The sequence below is a fragment of the Aulonocara sp. 'chitande type north' Nkhata Bay genome, linkage group LG17 (assembly GCF_057382095.1).
Source record: "Aulonocara sp. 'chitande type north' Nkhata Bay isolate Kocher_YH1m ecotype deep benthic linkage group LG17, A_spYH_male_GT1.1, whole genome shotgun sequence".
Lineage (NCBI taxonomy): Eukaryota > Metazoa > Chordata > Actinopteri > Cichliformes > Cichlidae > Aulonocara > Aulonocara sp. 'chitande type north' Nkhata Bay.
In genome coordinates this window covers 22,293,743-22,319,578 of record NC_141360.1, presented here as the reverse complement: position 1 = coordinate 22,319,578, position 25,836 = coordinate 22,293,743, and the positions used below count along the sequence as shown (strand labels likewise).

General features: G+C 40.3%; 1 protein-coding gene across 2 annotated transcripts in view; it reads right to left on the bottom strand.

Moving 5' to 3' along the window:
* The window catches only part of plxnb2a.1 (plexin b2a, tandem duplicate 1), a 232,844-nt gene extending 222,693 nt beyond the window's left edge, over positions 1 to 10,151 (bottom strand). For both annotated transcript variants that reach the window (XM_086270118.1, XM_086270120.1), the window contains exon 1: positions 9,633 to 10,151. The gene's annotated coding sequence lies outside the window, so the exon portion shown is untranslated. The remainder of the gene's footprint in view (positions 1 to 9,632) is intronic.
* Positions 10,152 to 25,836: the final 15,685 nt, after the last annotated feature.

Below are 25,836 nucleotides of genomic sequence, written 5' to 3'. Positions count from 1 at the left end.
TAACAGCTGGACAAACAAAACACAGAAAAGCTCGTCCGCGTACACGCCAGCCTCAATCAGTGGCTCCAGACACACAATCCAAGAGGCAGGCTTGTTTTAGCCTCCATGAGAGCATTTCAGGGCTTAAAATGCACTCAGAACAACCGCTCCGCAGTTAGAAAGTTGATCATTTAGCATCGTTTTCTGCGACCGAATCAATTTAGGCCTGCTTTCCCCCACACCTGCCTGGTAGAGGCGTTTACAGAAATCAAAAATGATTCTGCTTAAAAGTGCTTCTAAAACCATAAGAGGACATGAAAGGAACTGAAGACCGGGAAGTTATCATTTATGGACTCATTATTTTATCAGAGATGCACATGCTCCAAGCACAGTATAAATTCACATTCACATAAATAAATAAAATAAATGTCTGTTTCACAACTGCTGAATTATGATGAGAGGCTCTACCTTTTTTCTATTGTGAACACCTAGCGACAGACGGCTGAATCCCTCATAGAAAACCCTCCTCAGAGCAAAAAAAAAAAGTCAACTTTTTGATGTTTCTGGAAGCAGGATTTCTTAAATACACTGACAAGACTAAAAAATATTCAGAGATGAAAAGAGGGAAAGACGAACAGAGAGCACGCAGCTCTTTATCTTTAAGCCTGCTACAGTTTGCTGTTGTTTATTACCAACAGGCTGCATGACTGAGCGCGCTCATTATAATGTAAAGGAAGTGTGAGACAAACGGAGCAGCAATGAGCATATATCAAAGGTGTCGGCATAGTGCTGGTGGTGCGGGTGGTGCAGGCGGTTGGAAATAAGATGAGGAATCTCATGGATGATCGCTTTAAGAGGCTCCACATGAAAACAGCTATACGTTATAAATAAAGTGTAGTCTCTGAGTGGAGGCTCAGAAACACGGGAAAAACTGAGTCTAGACAGACTTTACACCAGTAAGCACAGACTGAAAACAAAAGATGGTCACTGTGACATCACCCGCCAGTTTGAGACCTCCTGTTCCCAAGCGTCAAATTTAGCAACATGAACATCATTATCTTGGTTTTGTGCAAACAGGCCATATTTGGATGGAGTTCTATTCATCAGCTGACACAAGCAAGCCTCATTAACAAGATGCATTTATCTGATACGCCGCATGTATCAAAAATGCTTCAAAAGGCACCGAACCCCACAAACACAGGACAGGCCCAGCTCAACTCCCAGCATACAGGCAATAATGTATAGTCAACATTCACAACTCCAAACGTTAGAGTTTAAATGTGTGAGCTGTAAAAGATTTATTGCATCTCTCGCTCACTTCTTAAATTAGCTAAAGAGATTGAAACTTTTTTGTAGCAGGTTGCAAACGTGTTTATTTCTGCTGGACATTTAAAGATGGCAGGCTATGGGGACAGACTCACTTTTGGAGCCCACCCCAAGTAGCCATTAGAGGCAATACAATGTGTGGCATTTGGCTCATTGATTATCTAATCATTTGATTCATAATAACTATTAAATGACAGAAGAAATACATGGAGAAAAAAAAAAGCATTTTCCAGAAGACAAAGTGACTAACTGAATATTATTAGTATATTTTTATGCCTACTGAAAATTATTCAGCTCAAGTAAATTAATTCCACCTTTTTCCAAGTCTAAACCCTTTGTCATGTTAATATTATTGGAATAAACATCCTTGCTAGAACTGCAACTAATTAAACGCTGAGCAACCCACTGGCTGACGGCCTGGACCCTCATTCCTCCTCCTTTTTTTATGTTATTATTTTTAAATCCCTAACACTTCCTGTTCATCTCTGCTCTAATAAAGCATGCGGTTTGAATGCATTACCTTCCACTGTCTGAAACCTCACAAGCGTTTCTAAGTGTTTAGTAACATTGCAGAAACCTTGGAGACATAAGGCTACATTACTGCACAGAAACAGGACTGGTTACAGATCTGCAGCTACATTTCATTTCACTGTTTTAAAATAAGGAACTTTTTAAAATATTTCATGGAATGGCAAGAGTCAAGTTCAACCCATGACATACCAGGAAGGACGATGTTGTGAGGTGATCAAAGGCCAAAAGCAACTAGACAAGTGAACAAAGAAAAGTCTAGCTGAAACTATTACCTATTACCGTGAGTCATCCAACAGGTTTACTTCCTGTGAAGTTATGCACACACACATACACTTGCTTAGCCTCGACTAGCCAATCAGAGGAGGGCTGAATGTCAACTTGACCTGCTGTTAGCGCAAGTGGGAGGGGGAGGTGTGTTAGTTTGTCCATGTTTTGGGTTATATTTTTTATCAGATTTTTCATCTTTTTTGTCTTTATTCCCATTTGTAATGCTGTTATTGTAAAACCTTTACATTCCCCACAAATCTTTATGGCAAATATTCAAACTCAGCAACAATCTGCTAGGCTCTGGGGCACATGAGCACCTGGGTTGGCTACAAATTTGACCTTGACCTCCATTGTTAGCACCCAAGGTCAAAGTTAAAAAAGGTTAAAAATGATTTTTTAAAGAAACGATATCAAGTAACATATCATGCGAAAGGGCGTGAGGAGAGCTTTGCAAAAAAACATTTATTGTTGTAATATGACACCCTATGACATCACAATGACATCGTAACAGGCAGATGTCAACATGATGGAATAAAAACAGCGTGAAATATTGGTACAGCCTTTGCGCCCATACTGCCCTGTCTTATTTCTCCAAATATATTTTGAAAGCATCTCCGTGCCCAGCACTCATCTCGCCGTCTGAAAGCGGTTATATAAACTATGTTTCTTTATCTAGGAGCCATTAACTGCTAAACAACAACAACTGATCAAGAAGTGCAAAACAATATCTTCTGCCAAGGGTTTACACACACACACACACACACACACACACACACACACACACACACACACACACACCTAAAAAGTTGCTGTCTGACCTCTGACCTTTGCCACTCTCTCCCTGTGATAAATGACTGCAGCACAGAGAAAGCATGTCTCAGTCCATGCTTCGAATTTAAGAGAGCGGAGACATTTTTTTTGCGTTTCAACAGCAGCTACTGCTGCTCAGCACTGAAAACCACGGACAGGCTGACAGGCTAGAAAATGCATTAAAAAATAAAAAAAATAAAAAAAATGAAGATGAAGATGTCTAGAAAGCTTTCAGAAGGTTTTACGCAAATATGAAAAAGATGTTGAAAAAGAAGCCAACAAATACTACAAGGAGCTCTCCTATGAAGCTGCTCAGATTTTTAAAAAGTGAAGTTTCTAGTTGCAGAATCACTCAACACATGCTGCAGAATGTCTGCGCAGCACCCAGCAGACAATCAGCACAGGAAGCATTGCATCCATCTGTTAGAGACAGTTTGATCTCCAACATTTTGTTCAATTTCACAGCTTATAAATACAGATTAAAACCAGCCTCTGCCATTTTCTGCAACTACAGAAACAGTCTGTTCCACATACGGCTGTAAGAACCCAAAGCAAACCTGAAACAGGATGTTCGCCTGAATTTAAAAAGTAATTTCAACCAACAGTCGCTCTTTGCAAAGCTAAACTTTAACATACTTAAACACCAAAAACAGAGAGTGAAACTTTTCACTGCATATTAGTTACATTTAAATTATCACATCAGCATGTACTTGGACATGCTAATCAGGAGATTTATTGATTCATTTATTAATAAATAAATAAAAATCTATACAAACATCCCGGGTTCAATATAAGGATTGATTAACCAGCTTGTCTCCATCAATCAATTCAGCTCTGAAGCAAACTGTGTGAAATTATTAATTAGTCATTGTTTCTTCAGTCAGTGTTTTCACAATAAAATACCAATAAATCACCTTTTTTGAAGATTTAAAAAAATGAAAAAAACTTTCTTTTAAGCTGCCGCATCCACCAACCTCATTAAGAAGAATGAAAGCTGCTTGCATGCAGATTAAACTGCTGGTTGTTCACATTTGGCAGATTTCTTGTAAACCTTGCTGCAGGCCCACAACAACCTCTCTCTTTCAAGCAGTGATACCTGCAGTGGTGAGTCTACAGAGGTGCACAGGATTTACTATTAATTTTAAAGCTTTACTTACCAATTATCTTTTCTGATACATATTTACAACAAGAATATGTTCTTGAAGATTAATTACATCATGCTAGCTTAAATTGACCTTTCTGGTGGCCACTAAAAGTAGACAAGAGGCCAAGCTACACACTGTTGAACACTAATGGGTGATACATAAATCAATGCACAGTTTCAATAATTACTTAGAATTGCTCATATACAGTACTTGCGTTCAATTTGGAGGCATTTCATAGAGCTTAATTAACAAACTGGCAGACCAATATTCATCACAAACAATGATTATTCCCTATACTCCCAGGACTGTGTGCAGCACATGCAGCAGAGTAGCATCACAGCTTAGCAGACAGTGGCACGGTCACAGCCTATGGAGTACGATGCACTACTGCTAATTAAATTATACAGGCTTGTGCAAAATGCTACACAGCCTGGGATTCATGCAAAGTCCCTGAGCTAATAACATGATGAGGCTGCAACACCACCAACAAAACCATCTTTTTTTTTCCTTTTTAATACCACACACATAAACCGTAAGAAATTGGGGACTTAACAATTTAGTGCTTCAAAAAGCATTATTTTACATAATAATTACTTTTACAAAGTAGTTGTGTATTTCATTGTAGCACTGTATTGTTGTAAATTCTTCCTCTGGATTAAATAATTATTTTTTATGTTTTTAGAACAAATTCTTCTAATTTTTTTTTTTAAACCACAGCTTGCTAATAACCATCAGTTTTGGTTTGAAAGCAGAAGTAGAAATTAAACACACCAACACTATCTGCTTGTGCTTCTATCTAGCACAGAAATCCAATTACAGCCTACTATCATTGTGTACTGTATATAAGCAGTAGCATAACTTCCTGTTTAAGCAGAGTATTGAATGTGGTGCTGTTACTCAACCACCAAATTGCATTCCACTTAAACAGGTTTCTTACAGTCAAGCGGTGGAAGTGCAAAGGTGACACTAATGTATAGTTAAGCCCTCAGACTGACTGGGCTTCTGATGGATGAGAGCTTTACCAACATAAAAACACAATACTTGTTCAGTTGGTTACACAGTGCAGGGTGGGGCCAGAGCTGCTCTTTTTAATACACAAACACATGAGAGACAAAAAAAATCAAGCTCTTAGCAGAGGTGAGAGCAACAGCAGGTTCAGGATATAAAAAAAAAGTAAAGAAGAAGCCGAGCTGGAAGGACGCTGCATGCAGGCTCGGTAACATCTCAAAGTGGATAGCCAATCTGCTTGTTAAGTGGAGACCTACCGATCCTGTTTCTGGGCCCAAACATCTGCTGCTGCTTTGGATGAGCCTCTTGTCTTTTTAAAAAACACGCTGCAATACTCTGTCTCTCTTTTTACTGAAAAGAAGCCCCTTAAAACTACTCAGTCACCATTCGCAGCATCGCCAGCTTTTTATCAGCACCATTCATACGCGGCATGTCCTTAGGTTTTTAAAAACTCAGAGCATGTACTACAGTTCATGGTTTCCGTGACTGCTGTGGATGGGTTCATCACAGATATTGCTTTGGTGGAGCTTTGGTTTTCAGAGTCTCTTTGAACATCACGGACCACAACATGGGCTTTTCAGGAGAACAGTTTAACTCCCATCCTTTATCTTTATTAGCCGAACCATAGCCATAGCCTGTACTTAGTAACCAGGTAACACATCCTCTTGTCAACTTCTTCAAAGTTTTCCAACCTAGTTTAAATCCAAACTTAAAGCAGTGCTCATATTTTTTCTTAAATTACTTTGAGATGTCTAGCAGCAAGCTATATTTACTGCCAACTCCTCTAAACCTTAGAAATCCCCTTTTTCTTGAGTATTGACTTAAATATCTTGTAGGACATTCATATTAATCATTTCTGTCACTGAAAGAATTTGGAGTCTTTAATTTTCTGCACTGACGTGGTGCAGAAAATTAAAGACTCCAAATTCTTTCAGCCTTTAAGTGAAAACGTGTTTGGGCCTGGAAATGGCTAACGACATCAAACTTACATAATAGATATCGCCACGCTGGAAAAATACCAGCCGTTATTAATGATAATTCCTCTTTTTCCTTTGTTCCATGTCGTAGCTTGTTTAGGCAGCGCTGGCATTTTCCATTAGATGTTAAATCAGCCAATAATTGAATGAGGAGTTGGGAAACTGCCCGAGCAAGCTAGCTTGCTACCGTACTTTATTGCGTAGAAACCTTACTCTTTTGTTTGAATCCATACAACAAGGTTAAATGAATCTGGATGGTATAAAGCAGTTAATTAGCTATACTTGATTCCTCACCTTTAGACTAGCTGTCTCTGAGAGACTTTGACAATATCCCCTTTTTTTTGTTACAGATCATTCACTATGTAATGTAAGTATTTATTACATTTACAATGTAATAAATACTTTGAAATGAACAGTTTATGAATTAGTGAGCGTTCGAGGTACATTTTGTTTCATTTTAGACACAGTCTAGAGACAGTCCTGTGAAAAACTAAACACACCACATGATTAATTTGACAATAACACGATAGCTTTATTTTGCGGGGAATTGTAGCTCATCCCATCTTACAAAATTGCTTTAATTCATTGAGATTTGCAGGCATTCAGTTACACACAGCTCTGAAGTATTATCCACAGCATTTCAATCAGATGGACCGTTTTAGATTTGTTGCTGTGCTTGGGGATCATTTTCCTGTTGCATGACCCAGTTTGGGCCAAGCTTTAGCTCTGGACAGATGACCTCTCATTTGACTCCAGAATACTTAGTACACACTATACTTTTGTATACTGAGGGATACATGGTTGACTCTGTGACTACAGGGAACCCAAATCATTACCCCTCCACCTCCATGCTTGACAGTTGGCATGTGGTGTTGTGCATTGTCCAAATATTGCCACTGTGGTCTCATCTGTCCAAAGAACCTTGTTTCAGAAATTTTGTAGTTGGTTCAGATGTAATTTTGCAAACCTAAGGTGTGCTGCCATGTTCCTTATCCTTTCCAAACAAGCCATACTTGTTCAGTCTTTTTCTAACTGTCATGAACTTCAACCTTTAAAATGCTAACTGAGGGCTGTGCAGTCTGAGTCGGACCTCTTGGGTATTTTGCAATTTCTCTCAGCATTACAATCTGACCTTGACACACCTGAATGCTCCAGACCAGGAAGTTACCAAAGCTTCCACTTTTATAGAGTTGGCCAAACTAATTGATGTTAAGTTAATCATGATTAGCAGCAACTGGTTGCCATTTACCTCATTAATTTCTATACAAGGGCTGAGGGTGTACTTTGTTTTTTACCAAGAGTGTAGCCATCTCCCACACATTTCCACTCTGAGCTAACCGCGCAGTAATATCACAGTTACAAACTAAGCATGTGGCTAAAAGGTGCATAAGTGCACTTCCCAAACACATTAAACTACTCCTTTAAATTGTGTTGTTCTTTAAAACCAGCAAAAGGCAAAGGGTGCCAAATTTAACAACTTAAATTATCAGCTCAGCCCACATCATTTCCTGTTTCATCTGGGTTTTGTCTTGTTTTTTTAAACTGTACAAGTAGCGAATATTACTTACTGCCAGTTCTGATTTGGCCGAGCCTTCAGACCAGGGTAAAGCCTATTTAAGCAAATAGAAAAGAGAAAGGTAACCTCAAGGATCCAAAAGCTCTGTTGCCAAATGCAAAATGTCTCTAGAAGTTACCCAAAAAACACACAGTTAACCTGCTGACCTTCCAAAATGTTAAATGTCATAGTAATAAGTGAAAAAGGAGCCATTGCCCTTTTATTTTCCTTTCTCTTAGTTCTCCATTTCTACGTAACCGAGCTGAAAGTCAGCCGTCCTGCTGAATCAACCCAGTGAGCAGCCAGTGAAATTCCCTTTACCTGCACTGTCTGCATCTAAGGCTTTTTCAATGTAAAGCTCAGCTGACGAGTCACTTCACTAAACAGAAGACAGGGTTTGTATTGTGCTGTCCGTAGCATTGTGTGCAGATGAGTTAAAACTGCCTATTAAATAGCATGGCTTCTAGGAAAACATTTAAAAAAGGGGATTTACTGAAGAGCTTATTCAGACTAACACGGTGCTTTTGAACCATCGATTGCTTTAAGAACACATTAGAGATGCGATTTCATTGAGAACATTGCTTGAACAAGCACCAGCAATGACTTTTAGGAGACATTTCCATCACTCATACTGACACAGTAAGCACAACCCGGTAATTGGCTGCAAATTTCATGTTAAAAAAAAGAAGGAAAAAAAGGTAGGAGTTATAAAGTTTCTGGACACATCTGATCGACTCCCGCTCATCCAAACTTCCCCCCCAGTGGCTGCAGTAGCTCAAACATGACAATGAACTGCTCAAGAAGCCTTGAAACTGCACGCTCGGCTGATTGGAGTGTCCTGTTAGCCCTAATAACATCAAACAACCTGAATCTAAACAGAGCTACGTCGCTGCAGCTATAATAGTTTTATGGCTCCAGAGCCCAAGGTGCAGTGTGGAGGCTATTCTAATCCATTAACTCACACCATGGGCAATTACCTCCCCATCATGTACAGCAGTTCTCTGAAGCAGATGGCCAGCAGCACACTTTCCAAGATTCATAGTTCCTCGCATGAGATGGGGACCAATGTGTTTTAATGACCTTTGGAGCCAAAGATTTGACTAAGTACAACCATTATCTGGCTGCTGTTGTAATGGTTTAGGCACTTATGATCAATAATGCCTTCAAAAAACATCTGCTTCAACCACATTACATTAACTACAATGTTAGGGATATCTAACTGATGTTGAGTTACAGCTCAGAGTCTTTTAAAAAAGCCCCTCTCATTGAGATCGGTATGGAATTAATGGGCAGAATCAATAAAAGATAATGGGTTCCTACAGCTGTTGTAAATTCCAATATGTGGAGTTGACACTGGAGGAAGTCGGTCTGGAATATATTATTGTCACCGACTCAACAGGATCAGCCCACTGGCTGAGGCTCCAGATGTTCTGAGTATTGATGGGTCCCAGCACATTCCGCTGTCTCCCATATGCCAGACTTCGTTTAGGAACCTTTAAATTAAATGTATTCTAACCCATTAGCAATATGCAAGACTCTAACATTCTGCAGCCAATCATTACAGCCGAGACTCCATATCAGCTGGACACTTTTAAAACTTTGGCAACTTAAAGTTTTAGTGTTCCTCAGTGGCAGCTGATTACACGGATGAAATCATGTCCACAAGTTGTTGTTTTTTCTAAAGAAAACGCAGTGATTGGAATATGGCTTTAATGCCGAATATCAACTACCTTCCATGCTAAGTATAAAACACCACTTAATCACAATGGTGACCGTTCAAATCGCTAATAACCGATGTTTGTTTTTAAACCTGAACTTTTGTAAGCGGAGTTTGGTGTAGCGTTCTCCAAACAAGGCATCGAGGGGAATTCACGCGTTGATAAGGAATCACGAGTGCTCTGGAGATCTTTAAAATCCTCCTTAAAGGCTTTTCTGCGCTTGAGGACGAACAATAGTTTTGTTTCTGCGTTAAGTATTAATAAAAGGTGCGGTTAAAAAGTAACAAGCAGGCAGCCAAAACGCCGCTCAACGTACCTCTGGATCCGCCGCTGGCGTCCCTCTGCGACAGACTGCCGACAGTATTCCCCAATTAAATCAAATGTTAGCTGATAAAACTCGTCCTGCGTGTCCTCGGTCCTTCAAAAAGTTGCCCAAATTACATCCTGATGTTGGGAAGAGGGAGGAAAAGAGTGCCACCGGACCGGAGCGCAGCGCACGTCTGCCCGAGCCGCTGCGGGGAAGTTTAGTTTAACAACATTCCCACGGCAAACAAGTGGACACGCTGCCTTCTATGTGCTTTACACGCCCAGGAATTGCACACCCGGCTCAGGTGTGATTCATATGGCAAGCCAACACGCACTCAGACACGCGCGCCCGCTCACACGCGTATACTTCCAGCTTTTAAAGGAAGGAGCGCGTGCTTTCCGTATCCAGAGCCGACGCGAGCTGCACACATCCAGCAGGATCTACTGCCACGAGCTCCACTGGAAACGGCGCGAGATGCAACAAAACTGAGGAATATCAGGGTGAAGGCTTTTCCTCCTCCTCCTAACACTAACCCCCAATGCCTGTTGGCGTATATGCTCCGTCAGGTTTGCAGCGTCAAACACAAAAAGCATGCACAAGCTTCCTTTCAAAATAAAAGCTTATAGAAGGTTTAACCTTAAAAATCTTATGTGCAAGAATTTCCTTGTTCAGGATAGATAGGAGATGAGTCAAATGCGCAAAAATAAGAGTGAAAAGCAAGCTTCAAAGCTAAGGAAACTTACATCAAAGTAAGTCATTGTAAAACAAGGGCAGTAACGATGAGGGGAAATATCTGGTCACTTAAAATGACCATAAAATCTTGAGAGACACCAGCTCTCTGAAATGTATTTGATTTTGCAGCTGATTCAGACAAATTCGAACCTCCTTTTTTCTACATTCAGTACAGACTTTAGGGACCAATAGAAAGAATAAGTCCTATAAGTAAACCAAAGAAAATGGGATAAGACCAAAAATACATAGTAAATAAAGGCTGCTGGGTTTATGAAACAACATAGCAGACCATCCAACCTGAGCAGGCAATGACATGCGATGGTTGGTAAGAGGATTAGGACCTACGGTTACTTTCAGTGCTGCATTACAGCGTCTAGAGTGTCTAAGCACTGCAAAGTCATGTGCATATAAATAACATTACCATTAGAGTGACATGTAAGTGGAGACAACAAATTTCTTCTTTTGCCTCAAAGGAAAGGCAGGGTTTTATTCTAAAACACTGAAAACAAGAAAACCAAGGGAGACATTAGAAAAGTTTTAAGATCAATAAGGTAACATTTCTGGAAAGCTTGAGGAAATATCTGGGCACATTTGACAGCAGGAAGCTGAAGCTCCATGTAAGACGCTGTAAATTTTAGTTATGAAGCAGCTTTACATTGCAACCCCATCATATAAGGCTTATATGATTTACTCATGAAAGTGGCCACTTTCTCATTACTTTCATATATTGTTTTAGGAAGTATCCAAAACATACACGTTTCATTTAAATAATTTTTCAAGGGATCTTATATCTGTTTTCACTCTTGTATGCTTTTCATACAAGTTTCACACCAGACAGATACAAACTTCATAAGATTTATATATATCTTTTCCATATGGGAACAGTCAGGTGCTTTGGCACTTGGCAACAGTAAGAAAGAAGAACTCCCTAAAGAAACAAGAATGAGTCTTATGAGTCTTTTCTATATCTCTGCATGCATTTGAGGCTTTTCAAATTCTAATTCTGAGCTCTAAACACTTAAAACATCAACTGTTTCCTTTCCATGTCTAACTGAACTTTCTTCAGACAAAGCAGCAGAGAAGGAGCAGAGAGCCTTTGTATGTGATTAAAACAGCATGCATCATTTCCTGCAGCAGCTGCTCCGTGCATGTGTTAATGTGCAGAAGGTATACAAAGTGTACAAATTAGCACATTAATGGCACCTTGGTGCATTGTAATTATTGTCCTCGCAATTACTTAATGTTTAGCAACGATTTGTGTTTCAACAGAGATCATTTTCTGTTAATTAAAAGTAAATACAAGCTTAAAATAAACGATAAGAACCTACTTATTCTTTTAACCCATAAAACAAGTTCCCTAAAGGGGATTTTATTTTGAAAATCTCATCCGGAAAAGGTGTGCTTCATTGTCACCAAATTGCCGCCTTCGCAGTAAACTCAGTCCCAAATAAATAAATAGATTGATAAATAGAAAACAAATAGAAGGCAATTAAAGATAGCAAAAACCCCTCCTTTAAATTTGGCGCGATTTAAGAGAAATGATGAACAGCACAGAAAACTCATTGAAATCAAGAAACAAGCCAACAGGCAGCAAGCAGAAGCTCCCAAAGGTGATGTTAGCCATGCTTTAGATTAAAGTTTAGTTATAAACATATTATGAACATGTTAATTTTTATTTATCATCATCTATTTAAACTCCTCAGAGACACTGATTTCATTTCTTTTTCCTGTTTTCTACAGATGCTTCAAAGCCTGCGAGAGTGGTGGTGCTGCCTGTCAAGCCCTGTTAAGTGTGCGGTTGCTCCCGCTGTTAATTTGAGAGCTTGGTGGGCCACAATGGAGGCTTTGTTGTTGGAGAATTTGTCTAAGAAGTAATCCTTGACATTGGGCCATTCAGAGGCCTAACCTTTTGTTTCATAAGTCTCCTGAATGTTACAGTAGGCATCAGTGCTTTAGGATAACTTGGAGTGGTGGGAATTATTTTGTGTTGAGTTGAATAAGCTGCCAGTGAGAATGTATGTATGTGGGAAAGGTCAAGGGTCATGGGTGTAGAGTTCTCGTATATTTTAGGGCTATAACTTATAGTTTAAAGTTTGTGTCTGTTTGCTAGATACCATATCTTGTTTTTCTAAGAGTGAACACATATCAGGTACTATCGTGGTTTAAAAAAAATGAAAATGACAAAAATGCCACTTATTAGTTTGTGAAGTTCCAAAGCTTTGTGTTGAACTTTTTACTGTCACCATCTTGGCTTTGTGCAGATGTCACGTGTGGGCTGATGATGTGACCCTGACTTGTTGATCACTAGGTAGCCAACCTCTATGGCATAACATGCTTTGTTGTTTTTTAATGTAAATTGGACCATAAGTTCTTTTTTTTATTTTATTATTATTTTTTTTTAGTTTTGATAAGATTTACTTCATTTTGTTAGATTATTATCAGAATACAAATGGAAATCTGGCTCCTTTATTGTTGTTGTTGTATAATTGAGTTCTTGACTGCCTTGTACTCTGTGGTTGAGGTCTTTTTTTCACCACAATACAGGCAGACTGGGCTACATTTCAAAATACTGACCACAAACTTTTTATTTTATTTTATTTTATTTTATTTTTTGCCTGTCCCGTTTGGCTCTTTTGCCATCAGAATTGTTGTCTAAAGGCAAAGAAAGATGCCCAACGGATTTACTTTACCAAATTGACCATCCCAGCCTTGCCGTAATGGTCCATTTGATTCACCTTTTATTGTTTATTTTATTTTCACTTACTGAATACGGGACAGACTTGACTGGGGGAAAGAAAGAGGGAAAGAGAAACAGCTGAGAAGAGGGACGGGGGAGAAGGGCAAAAGACAAAAACCAACAGAATGAGCAGAAAAAGAAAAAAAAAAAGAAATAAAAAATGCATATATCAATCACCTGGATCACCTGCTGAGAAAGAAAAAAGAAAACAAGCAGAAGAGAACAAGAGTAATAGAATAAACAACATCACAATGATATATGGGAATATGACAGTAAATACTAAATATTAAACATTATTGTGCAGCACATAAGATCAACAGAACACAGTGTGCTTTGAGGTAGGAGCCAAAAAGGGTGTAGTTTGTGGGTGTGATCACCCGTGTGTACACCTGTGAGCATGGACGCGCTTGTTTTTTTAAAAGGTTCCTTCATGTAATGATCTGCTAGAGGGTGTGGGGGGGCCACAGCCCCGTCCTCCAGGGTATGAAGCAGGTATGGAGGAGATCAAAACTCCAGACATCCAGAGGCCCCCAGAACACAAGAGACCAAGGAAGACCAACAGAGGGGCAGCCGCGCCACTGTCCCAGAAAGAGCTGAGGAGAGTCCCAGATGAGGGCTCACTCAGCAGCCGCGGAGCAGAAGCCAGGGGGAGTTGCAGTGACGCGCCCGTGAGCTCCGCCGGCAGCCAGCCGTGCCTGAGTGACCGAGCCCCAGGCCGAGAGGCCGGGGGCACCCCACCTCCGAAGTGGCCCGAGCGAGCCCCAGGCTCCAGGCCCCGACAAGCGGCCGCCAAGGAGTGAGCCGGTGTGTACCTGGACGCCCACCCCCGGACACAAAGAACCACCAACGCACCGATGTCTGAGGGAGTCCGCCACTGGCAGGGGAAGTGGTGGTAGGGGGAGATAGGCCTCCAAACCTTGGAGGACCATAAGTTCTTAAATGAACAGCGTGATGTAAATGGAAAGACATCAAGCTAAATATTTATAAACAGTGTAACAGTGTAGCAGCAGTGTAACAAAACTGCATACTGCATCTGAAAACATACATGGAAATTCAGGACATAAGGCAGAAACAGAGTTTAAGCATTTCTAACAAGCTTGAAATATTTGGAATGAGCACTTTAACCAAAGTTTAACATATCCTGAATTGTCTGAGCCAGCTGTCTGTAATTTCTTTAAGTATCTTCAGGAATAGTTCTTCAGCATTCTCAAAGATAGAGTCAGAGCTCTTCTGTTAGTTTTTCTGTCACCCACCACCATCACCACCAACACCACCACCCCACACCCCCCACTGCTTCAAGGACAGGGCTCTGAGGAGGCCAGTCCATGACTGACAGTGTTTGATGGTGTTTCATGATGTGTTTGTCTATCCAGGGATGATTTAATTGCACTGGCAGTGTGTTTGGGGTCACTGATGTACTGAAAAATGGAGCATTATCAAACAAATCTTTTCCAGATGGTATTGCATGGGGAATAAAAAAATCTAGTATTTTTCACCATGTTTTACATATGGCTGCAGATACTCACTACAGGAGAGAGTTGTAGCTCCAAGCACTTGACACTGAAGGGCCAGATCCATCTCTGACGTCCTATATGAGGTATTTGTTGTATTTTCTCCTATGTATTCGGGCATATGTCACAGACTTTGAGTTGGCCGATAAAGGTTTGTTTTTTTGTTGCTTAAACATGTCTACTAGTCCTGCGTTTGGGTCCTCACTTCTGAACAGTCACTTCTGGCTCCAAAAATGAACAAGGCGGTAGCCAAAATTGAGGCTTCAAAACCAACGTGCAACTTCACAGTGGGTATGTCCATCCTAACAGACTGTCTGCCCCCTTGGGGATAAATAAAGTTATCAGAATCAGAATGCATCTATGGAAGCTATCATTCTTTCTTATAATCTGTGGTATTACTCAAGAATTATAACTTTAGTGAGCTCTTGCAGCGCTCCTATAGAATCATTGGAGATGTAATTATGATTGATGCCTCAGCAGGAATCACTGACATTGACATAAATAACAGCCTAAATCACTAGCTGTCTGACAAACTTTTGAGATGACTGGTCAATTATCAGTCTGGCATTTGAAGTGTCTGATCATACGCATCGCTAACAGTGTTTTTGGGCTGCAAGGCTGACTGGTTGACTAACTGAGCTGTTAAATGTAGTGTTGGAATGACAACCAAGCTCTGTGTGTGTGTTTACACTGTCTCCTCAAACAAAGCCCATGTAAATACGGACACACAGTCTTGCGTACACATGCTTTCATGTGTTTCACAGACACCCTAAAGCTTGTCAATACACTTTACTTAGACTTGGGTCAGCACATAGAGACAAACACAATCATACGCACCGCCTGCCACATTATTCCTTGTGGCTTGTTTGCTGTCTCTGGTCATGCTCTGACTCATCCACTCAGTCACCAGACAAGAGCATTTCATATTAGAAAACTCTGCAAAACCCCGTATTTCAGCCAGTGATAGCACTAAGTATATCTCTGCACTGCAAATAAATCATGAGTAAAATAATGGCAGGAAATATAGTCTGGCCTTTGGCCTTTAATGTAGACAGCATTAAAGATTGCACAGGACATATTTATTCAATTTGACAATATACAGGGTGGGCCATTTATATGGATACACCGTAATAACATGGGAATGGTTGGTGATATTAAAGTCCTGTTTGTGGCACATTAGTATATGTGAGGGGCAAACTCCTCAAGATGGGTGGTGACCATGGTGGCCATTTAGAAGTCGGCCATCTTGGATAGAACTTTTGTTTTTTTAATAGGAAGAGGGCCATGTGACACATCACACTTATTGGTAATGTCACAAGAAAAACAATGGTGTGCTTGGTTTCAACGTAACTTTATTCTTTCATGAGTTATTTACAAGTTTCTCTTTGTTCACAGCCATTGGCATGTTGAAGAGGTTAACACGTGAGGAGCGGATCGAAATTGTGTTGATATCTGGTGAACGCAGTAACCGGGTCATTGCAGCAGATTTCAATGCAAGACACCCTACGAGACCACCCATCTCCCATGCTACAGTTAGCAAACTGCTTGCTAAGTTTCGTGAAACTGGTTCAGTGTTGGATTTGCAAGAAAACTGTCACTAATGAAGAAACATCAGTGGCTGTCCTAGCTTCATTCAGCAAGAGCCCACAGCGTAGCACTCTCCGCATGTCACTGGAGAGTGGAATTAGTCGAACATCCCTTCGGTGGATATTAGCTACTCACAAATGGCACCCTTACAAACTCCAGCTACTGCAGCATCTCAACGAGGATGACCCAGATCGGCGCACAGAATTTGTAGGATGGGCAAAACAAAAATTGGAACAGGACCCTCAGAAGATTTTGTTCAGTGATGAGGCAAACTTTTATGTGAATGGTGAAGTTAACAAACAAAACCACCACTATTGGTCTGACACTAACCCACATTGGATGGATCCCTCCAAGACTGTTGGAACAACAAAAGTGATGGTTTGGTGTGGTATATGGGGTACAACGATAGTGGGTCCATTCTTCATCAATGGAAACCTCAAGGCCACTGGATATTTGAAATTGCTACATGATGATGTGTTTCCCTCTTTATGCACTGAAGCTGGCACGTTCCCTGAGTTTTTCCAGCAAGATGGTCACCACCACATCATGGGTGCCAGGTCCGAGCATTCCTAGATGAACAGTTTCCTGGAAAGTGGATTGGTCGTCGTGGGCCAGTTGAATGGCCCCCAAGGTCTCCCGATCTGACCCCTTAGACTTTTATCTTTGGGGTCATCTGAAGGCAATTGTTTATGGTGTGAAGATGTGAGATGTGCAGCACCTGAAACTACGGATACTGGATGCCTGTGCTGGCATTTCTCCTGCGGTGTTGCTATCAGTGTGTGAAGAGTGGGAGAAGAGGGTTGCATTGACAATCCAACACAATGGGCAGCACATTGAACACATTTTATAAGTGGTCAGAAACTTGTAAATAACTCATGAAAGAATAAAGTTACATTGAAACCAAGCACACCATTGTTTTCTTTGTGACATTACCAATAAGTGTGATGTGTCACATGGCCCTCTTCCTATTGAAAAAACAAAAGTTCTATCCAAGATGGCCGACTTCTAAATGGCCACCATGGTCACCACCCATCTTGAGGATTTTGCCCCCTCAAATATACTAATGTGCCACAAACAGGACTTTAATATCACCAACCATTCCCATTTTATTACGGTGCATCCATATAAATGGCCCACCCTGTGTATTAAATTCAAAGAGGACAGAGAATGAATCAGAATAAAGGAGACAGATCTATATAGAATTTAATGGACATTTTATAGAAACTATGGATTTTCCTTGTTTAATAATTTTTCTCTTATAGCAGTGCCAATCATGCAACCTTGAAAGACTTCAATATTTCAACAGCTATTAAAAATGTTGTACAGACACTCATGGTCCCGAGCTGATGTATGCTCCTGTATTTGGAGAATTTCAGAGTATTTTCCATAGCACCACCAGCAGCCTGGCCAAGTTTTTATGCCTCTGTGCCAAAGACAAAGAATGGGATAGATGTCTAATCTTGTGAAGGTGACATCTCCTTCAAGGCCACATTTCAACATTAAAGTCGGGAACAACTTGTAGATTGTAAATGTATTTTACATCTGATCACTTGACTATTTGCTTGTTAATTTCTGGTTCCAAACGCTTCTGCAAAATCAAGCAAACTCTAAGGCACAAATTCTACCAGGGTTATGCGATTCAGCATGCACATTAAGCAAACTTGTAGGACCACATTTAGTCATTCTCTTGCACACTTTACAACCTTTCACCTCACATTCAATATCTTAAATAATCAGGCCTTTGTTATATCTTAAAGACCTCATAGTGCCTTATCATCTCTCAGACTCAATCAGCACAGTATGCGCTTAGATCGGAAACAGAGTTGATATGTTATCACTTAACTAAGGTAGATCAGGAGCCCAGCTGTTTAATTCATGTAGTTTTCACTATATATTTTCCACAAGTATGGACTGACGGTAATGTAAAGTGCAACTAAACATACTGCCTGTTCGAGGTAATGCTAGTGCCTGATACAATGTTTCTTTAAAGCAGGTAATTAGTTCTGTTAAAAGTTAATTCTCAGGCTTTCCAGGATTAAAATCACTTCGTTTAAAAAGCTGCTTTTTCGAGAGTGGGATTTGAACACACACCTCCATATGGAGACCATAAGACCCTTATGCTTGAGTTTGGTGCCTTAAACCACTCGGCCATCCTGACAGTTGAGAGCAGTGCTCACTTTTGAACACCTTGTGGGTAATTTTATTCAGATTTGCCACAAATGTTTTCTTTGACCTAATAAAGTCCTTTCAAGTTCTGTATATACACCAGAATTTGAGCTTTAGGTTGAAGGATACTGACACAGAGTGGTAAGTCTAGTTCTTCATCTAGCCCTTAGTCCAGTATTTCAGGCTATGTTGCATTAAAGGAACTTTTTGTAATTATCCTCTGTAGACTTTAACAGAAACTCTCAAAAACAGAAGGCAGCATTTTACAGGTGAGGATGTTAAAACGTCTTTTCAAAACATAGGCCTCAAATGTAGGTCAGCTGACAACGCTCAGATGATTTGAACATAGAGTCATAGCAGCAGTTACTTCATATTCTGTGAAGTAGGGAGGTTTTAAACATAAAGCAGGTATTTCAAACGTGTGGTTTCATATGATTTCAGACTATAGGCCCACTTCCTTTGGCTGATCATATTAGTTCTTGACATTTCACAGATGTTTAACAGCCTCACACTGTCACATTTTTTTAAACCCTGCCTGAAATTGCCACCAAATGTTCACAAATGCAGTATCTCGTGAATGCCTTAGGGAGTTGATGTTTTATATCCAGAACCCTTAGAATTGAATAATTTAATTCCTTCAAAGTTTTCCCATTATGTTCTTCATAGTTAATGAAGAACTGCTGGTTAAAGAAGGTGTCTGGAAATCTGTTAATTTTTAACCTGACGGCTGTTGGAAGAAGGCAAGTTTAAGTGTGAGTCTCTTAACTGATTCTGAGAGACCATAAACTGACCTTCAGTTTAAAAAAAAAAAGCTTCAGTGATGTTTGACAGAGAAACTTTTAATTTAGCCACTATTTCATTTACAGAAATGATTTCTAGTCATGTTAAATGAAAGTCAAAACTTGTCAGGACTGGACTTTGAACCCAGGCCTCTATAACTGCAGAGGCTTAATAAATCACTTCCAACTCTGTAATCAGATGTCATCTAAAGAGACCAACTGTCCAGTTGAAAGTAGATTTCAGATCTATTCACTGCCAAGAAGAGAGCAATGTGTGGGAAAAGGTGTGTCAGGAGTGGGATTTGAACCCACGCCTCCATTTATAGACCAGATGTCCCCTTGCTGAGGAAGTGCCTAACACTTGAGTCTACAACAAAATAAAACTAGTACCTGTACCGAAAAAAAGAAGATTTGTTCATAACACACGTGAAAAGACCCAGGAAAACCGAGTTAACGATAACAAAATAACGCTGAAAACCCTGAATTTCACACCTGAGCCTCAACTCTCGCGGTCCCCAACCCCAAACGACTCACGGACCGGTACCGGTCCGAGGCCCGGGGGTTGGGGACCGCTGCATTAGACCACTCGGACATCCTGACATCCGCACAGCACAACTCACTGACTCAAACAAGAGCCCTAATAAATTCCCTCCAAGCATTCACTGCATATATGAGTGTTCATTGTGCAAACTGTACCTTGACTGGTTGGCAGGGGCATGCACCCACAAGTTGGTAATTCAATTTCTAATGAAGTGTGTCATGAATAGTGGCAACTACTCATTTGGTTAAGACAGCAAAGACTTTACTCTCCCCTACAAACCCAGCGTTAGACACCTGACAGTGAACTATGACCTCTGATACCCACACGTCTGGTCAGCTGTCCTTGGATAGTGTATTCCTACCAGCTGCCTGTTTGTCTGCTTGTCACTGTCATGTTTGAATGGAAGCGGGCTGAAACAACACAAACAAACAACACAACAGAGAACAAATTTCAAGTGCTGAAATCAGAACTGCGAAGGCAGCAGGAGACTGCTGAGTGGAAACACTTCATGCACTTTATTTTGATTTCAAATCAGTCCTGAAGCATCTAATCACACTCCAGTGATTGGTCACAAAAAATGTTAACCCCTCAAGACTTTTAAAAATCCTCTCGAGAAAAGAAGATCACAAGATCTCTGCAATCTAAACAACAAGTTTTATATTTATTTTAGATGAGAGCACTCAGTTGAAGTGAGGCACAGTCCATATCCCCAAAAACATCATTATATGTTTAATTGCCGCAGTTGAGAGTTGCAGAAGAATACGGTTAAATTAGAGTATTTCGGCTACATGAACCTCTCAGCTGCTGCTTCGTGACAAATTTATTTTAGGCAGCTGGCTATTATTCAAATTTATGGACATTTATTTTAAAACGAAGCAACAAAACTCCCAAAGTATCCAACAACACATTCAAGTTGAATTTTGCTGTAATACAGTGCAATCCAGAGTTACTGTGAGCTGACTTGAGTGCTAAGTTCAGGAAGCTGTGGCGTACAGAGTAAGATATCCTTCCCTTTATGACCAAAGCAGGATAACGGTCCATGTTACAAAGTTCCAATCAAACCGGCTTGGTGAGAATGACAATGAGTTTACTGTACACAAATTTCCTCCACAGTCTCCAGATATCAATCCGGTAGAGCAAGTTTGGGATCATGCTGTCATGTCAACACTGACCATAATCTCTGAGGAATACTTCCAGCGAGCCAAGAGGAACGACAGCAGCTTTGAAGGCAAACCTGGTTTGGAGAAACATTAGGATACTCGTTAAATGACTCCCTCATTAAAGTTAGCGCAAGTTTGCTGTCACAGTTAAACTGCCAGAAACTTTAATAAAGTTCAGCTAACAAGCGAGGTGAGAGTTATGGAAAACTGATGCCGGCTACTGGGAGTAAACAGGAAACAAACAGGGCTGCGTGACGTCACAGTGCGACATTTTATTGACCCATTAATTCAGCCCATCCATGGACATGTGGGCTATTTTTGTTTGAGCTGAAAGAGGTATTCAAACACCTCATTATTACAACGCCCACAGGTGTATGTGTGTGTGCGAGAGAGATGTTGGATGGGAATGATTTATGAGTATGCAAATTAGATTGTTGAACTGCTGAAGGACAGTGAAGAGAGAGACAGCACACACACACACACACACACACACACACACACACACACACACACACACACACACACACACACACACACACAATATTGTGCTCTGTCAAAGCTGCCAATCTAAACCTCTGTTTATTCTCTGTTTTAAATTTGCAATAAACATTAGCTCTGTTTTGCAGCCAATAAAAGTTCTCATAATCTAAATGAAATGTTTACATTACAGAGGCAAACCAGACCAAAGCTGCATGTAAATGGAGTCATTTCTGGAAAACAATGACTTTGCAGCAGCACCATCAGTATTATGGCTACATTCAACACACATTACTGCAAAAACAGAGATGAAAACTACAACGGGAATTTCAAAGACTGATGTAAAGATATTCAGCGTGTGTGAAAACGATCACTCATGTCCAAACTAATGCAGATTTTCTTAACATGCTGGGAAGTCGTTTTTTTGCAGGGGAAATGAAAGGCTCAATGCTCCTGCTTTTAAATGCAAAAGTTATTCATCAAATGCTTTGGATCCAGGCTGGAGTAGAAGTTGTTTTACTTGCTATGCCAGAAGAATATCCCCAATTACACCAAGGGGTCGTCTGTAAGTCTTATGTCTCTCAGGTCCTGCGTGTTAGCACATTGGTAGACTGTGTGCTACTCAGAGCCTTGCATACTATCAGTTTAAAAATACATCAAAAAAATCAACAATGTGGGATAATCCTGTTCATATTTGTCCTGTTCTTGGTTCCTGTTGTGGAGCGGACAGAAGTCATAATAGATAAAGGACTGCTTTGTGGCGAGTGAAACAAAAACAGTTTAATTTCTCCACTGAAGCCTCAGTGTGTAAGAGTGCATCTCTTATACACTTTTTTTTTTCTTTTTTTAAATCTTTGATTTTTTTTTAAAGCTTCTTCCTCTTTGTGGTGAACTCAGCTGTGGCTTATTTTCCTTCCGAAGCCAACTTTTCAGCCAATCACCATTCGACCTATGCATAAGCACAGAGGGATGCGACCAAGCCTCTCTCTTGGTTTTATTCCTACAGTTTTCTTATTCTTATGTGTGTTTTGTAGATGCTTAACTGAATTAAAATCAGGGGAGTTTGGAAACCAGGACATTTCTTTTTATGTAGCTGAGCAGTTTTTACCTTAAACCTTTAACATATATTTTCTATAAGCTCTACAAGTACTACAGGCTCTATGAGCTATGAGAACTCATAAAAATCATGTTTAATGCAGAACATTGCAGTGAAAAGGGAAGGGTGACCAAATTGTTTCTTTTGACTCATAGAGCGGATATAAAAAAAAAGATGTCACCTCACTGTGAGGTACAAACTGAGATTTTACAGTTGGCCTCTCTCTTCTTTTTTGAGTTTTGAAACCAGACTTGGTGAGAGCAGGGTGGGTCAGACTAAAAACAAGAAAAGAACTTGCCATTAACAAGTCGTCATCAGTGAGAGGCGTTGTCATTACTATGCTGTGAAACCAGCAAACTTATAAAGCCACTGGCAAAGTGTTCATGAGATTACAGAGCAAGAGTTGTTTCACCATAGACTTCTATGGTTTAGTAACCAGAGAGCGCCCCCTGTTGGCCATGTGCCAGGTGCTGATTTGGAAGGACAGCCTTCATGGTTGATGATGGAACACCTGTCTTGTAGACAAACTTGTCTTCCAGCCCTGCTTAATAGCCTGATAAAAGTGAAGAATACACTATATGGCAGAAATCCTGTAATTCAAAATTCAATTAAGGTCTGGAACCAACTATTGGGCACAGTAAAGGCTCCTAAAATGTATCTGGATGCTCCAATATGTAACAATCATGCCTTCAGACCTGGGCTGGAGGACATCACGTTTGTGACATGGCAAGGAAGAGGGATTTGTTCTCTCAAAGATATTTACATTGATGGACATTTTCCATCTTTTCAGCAATTGAGGGTGAAATCTGTGAATCTTCCTAATTCACATTTTTTCAGATTTTTACAGTTGAGACATTTCATCAATGCATCTATTTCACAATATGATTTGATTCCTCAAAACTCAGTGCTTGACAACTTCGTGTCAGTTGAGCCCTACACTAGAGGTGCTGTGCTTTTACAGGGCCTTACTAGATATATACAGTCCTTCATCTGATACTTGTAGGGAGCAGTGGCAGGAAGAACTGGGGGTGGATGTTACTGATGATGTTTGGCAAGAGTGCATTAAGAATATATATTGTAGTTCTATAAATGCTTGATATAGTCTGATCCAATTTAAGGTTGTGTATAGGTTGCATGTTTCTCCCACTAAAGTGGAAAAAATACAGAAGAACGTTTCAGCCTTCTGTGTTAAGTGTTCAAGTGATCGAGGAACTTTATCTCACCTTTTCTTTCTATGCCAAAAACTACAGCTTTTTTGGAATCATCTGTTTGATTTTCTGACCAAAGCCATTGGCAGGGAGGTCCCATGTACCCCCTTTGCAGCATTGTTCGGGGTGTCTGAACCGGGATGGGCAAGGGACAAGACAGAGACGCAGGTTGTGTCAATGACTACACTTGTGGCTAGAAAGCTGATACTTCTGTTGGAAGTCTGATAAACCTCCTACCTTCAAAATGTGGTTGAGAGAATTTGGAAATGTACTCCACCTGGAGAAAATCAGGTTTACCTTGTCTAACCGAGAGAGAGTGTTTTATAAGATTTGGCAACCAGTCATTAGCCTGATGGATAAACTTAAGTGAAATGTACTCTGTTTTAACATTTATGTAAATGGCAATGGTAAATGGCCTGCATTTGTATAGCGCTTTTCTAGTCCATAGGACCCCAAAGCGCTTTACACTACATTCAGTCATTCACCCATTCACACAGACATTCACACACTGGCGATAGCAAGCTACATTGTAGCCACAGCTGCCCTGGGGCGCACTGACAGAGGCGAGGCTGCCGGACACTGGCGCCACCGGGCCCTCTGACCACCACCAGTAGGCAAACATGGGGTTAGTATCTTGCCCAAGGATATTTGGCATGCAGCGAGGATGCAGCCTGGGATCGAACCACCGACCTTCTGATTAGTGGCTGACCTGCTCTGCCACCTGAGCTACAACCACCTCATGTATGTTGTATTACCACCTTGTTGACTTGCCGTCCACCTTCTATTGTGTTCTTTTGAAGGTGATTGTTGTATGCTGCTCAATCATAAAATCAATAAAAATATATTGAAAAAAAAAGGCTAAACATGGTTAAATTAACCAGTTTAATGACACCTCTTAGCAGAGGTGAGGCTCTTGTCCTTCGAGATGAGTTAACCCCCCCCACACACACACACAAAAAACCCCAAAAACCCCCAAAACATTAAGGTGAAAACTAACCATCTGTTGCACCAGGTTCTAAATATGCTTTTTGAGTCTTTAAAGTATTTTAATGGAAGAATCTGTTGGCAAATGGCAGTTTTTGGCACTTCTACATTGACTTGCCCCTTATTGGAGACTCGGGTACTCCACAAATACATCGTGAACATATGTGAATGTGTATGTGTAGCAGAAGCAGTCCACTCAAAACACATTTTCCACAGTCATGCTAGCAGACTTTTGAGTCTGTGCTGGTTGAAGAGAAAAGCTAATATAATTTTGCGCATGCTGCTTTCAGATCACAGGCATTCTTATCAGCATGTTTCCCAGTGAAAGAAATACACAAGCATAAAATAATGGTTTGATTGAGGTCCGTAAATGCCTTGTTTCCAGCATGGACTGACTGCGACCCCTTGATTAAATCAGATTTTCATACTTGTTTCTCAAAAGAAACACACTGTGCTCCTTAAAACACTTCCAACACTGGGAGCAAAAGATAATCATCCTTTTGTAATTTGAAGACATTGTTTTTTATGAAAATAAAACAAAAGAACAAAAAATACAAGAAAAAAACACCCGGCCATTATAACACAGGCTGACTAAATTTTAAGGCCAAATATTGTCCCCATAGATCAGCCCATCGATCTAACTGTAGCATGTGTCACACAGAGACATGAAATAAAAAAGGACAGGCATAACATCAGGCAGTGGGATGTAAATTGAATAGCATGAGAGAGCGGGACAGCACAATGAACCAAGGTGCATTTAGGATGTTATTTAAAAACCTCATTCACTCCCTCCCCGTGTAATGAAACCATTTTTTTTCAGCAGCACACCCACTCCCCACACTTCATTTCTCTCCGTGTAAAAACCTTTTCTCTCGTAGTCTCTGTAATGAAGCCTTTGAAGAGACAGAATAACAGTGTTTTGTATTTCATAGAAAGAATGAGGGAGGCAATGATCCAGCACACCAGCTACTGAAGGAAGAAAGCCTTCATCTACTCCCAAAATATGGAAAATCAGTCTTATTTTTCAACCGTAACTGCTCTAATAGATTTAAAAATAACTGTATTCAAAGTAGATTTGCCTTGAAATTGAAATTAGAATAAATAAGCAGAGTGAGATGTATGGAACAAAGGGTTAGTTAAAGCCTCTGCAAACTAAATCCGCTGACGCACCAATTATGTTCCTCTCTGACAGGATACAGGAGTAGAAAGTGAATATTGATCGGAGGGAATCATAC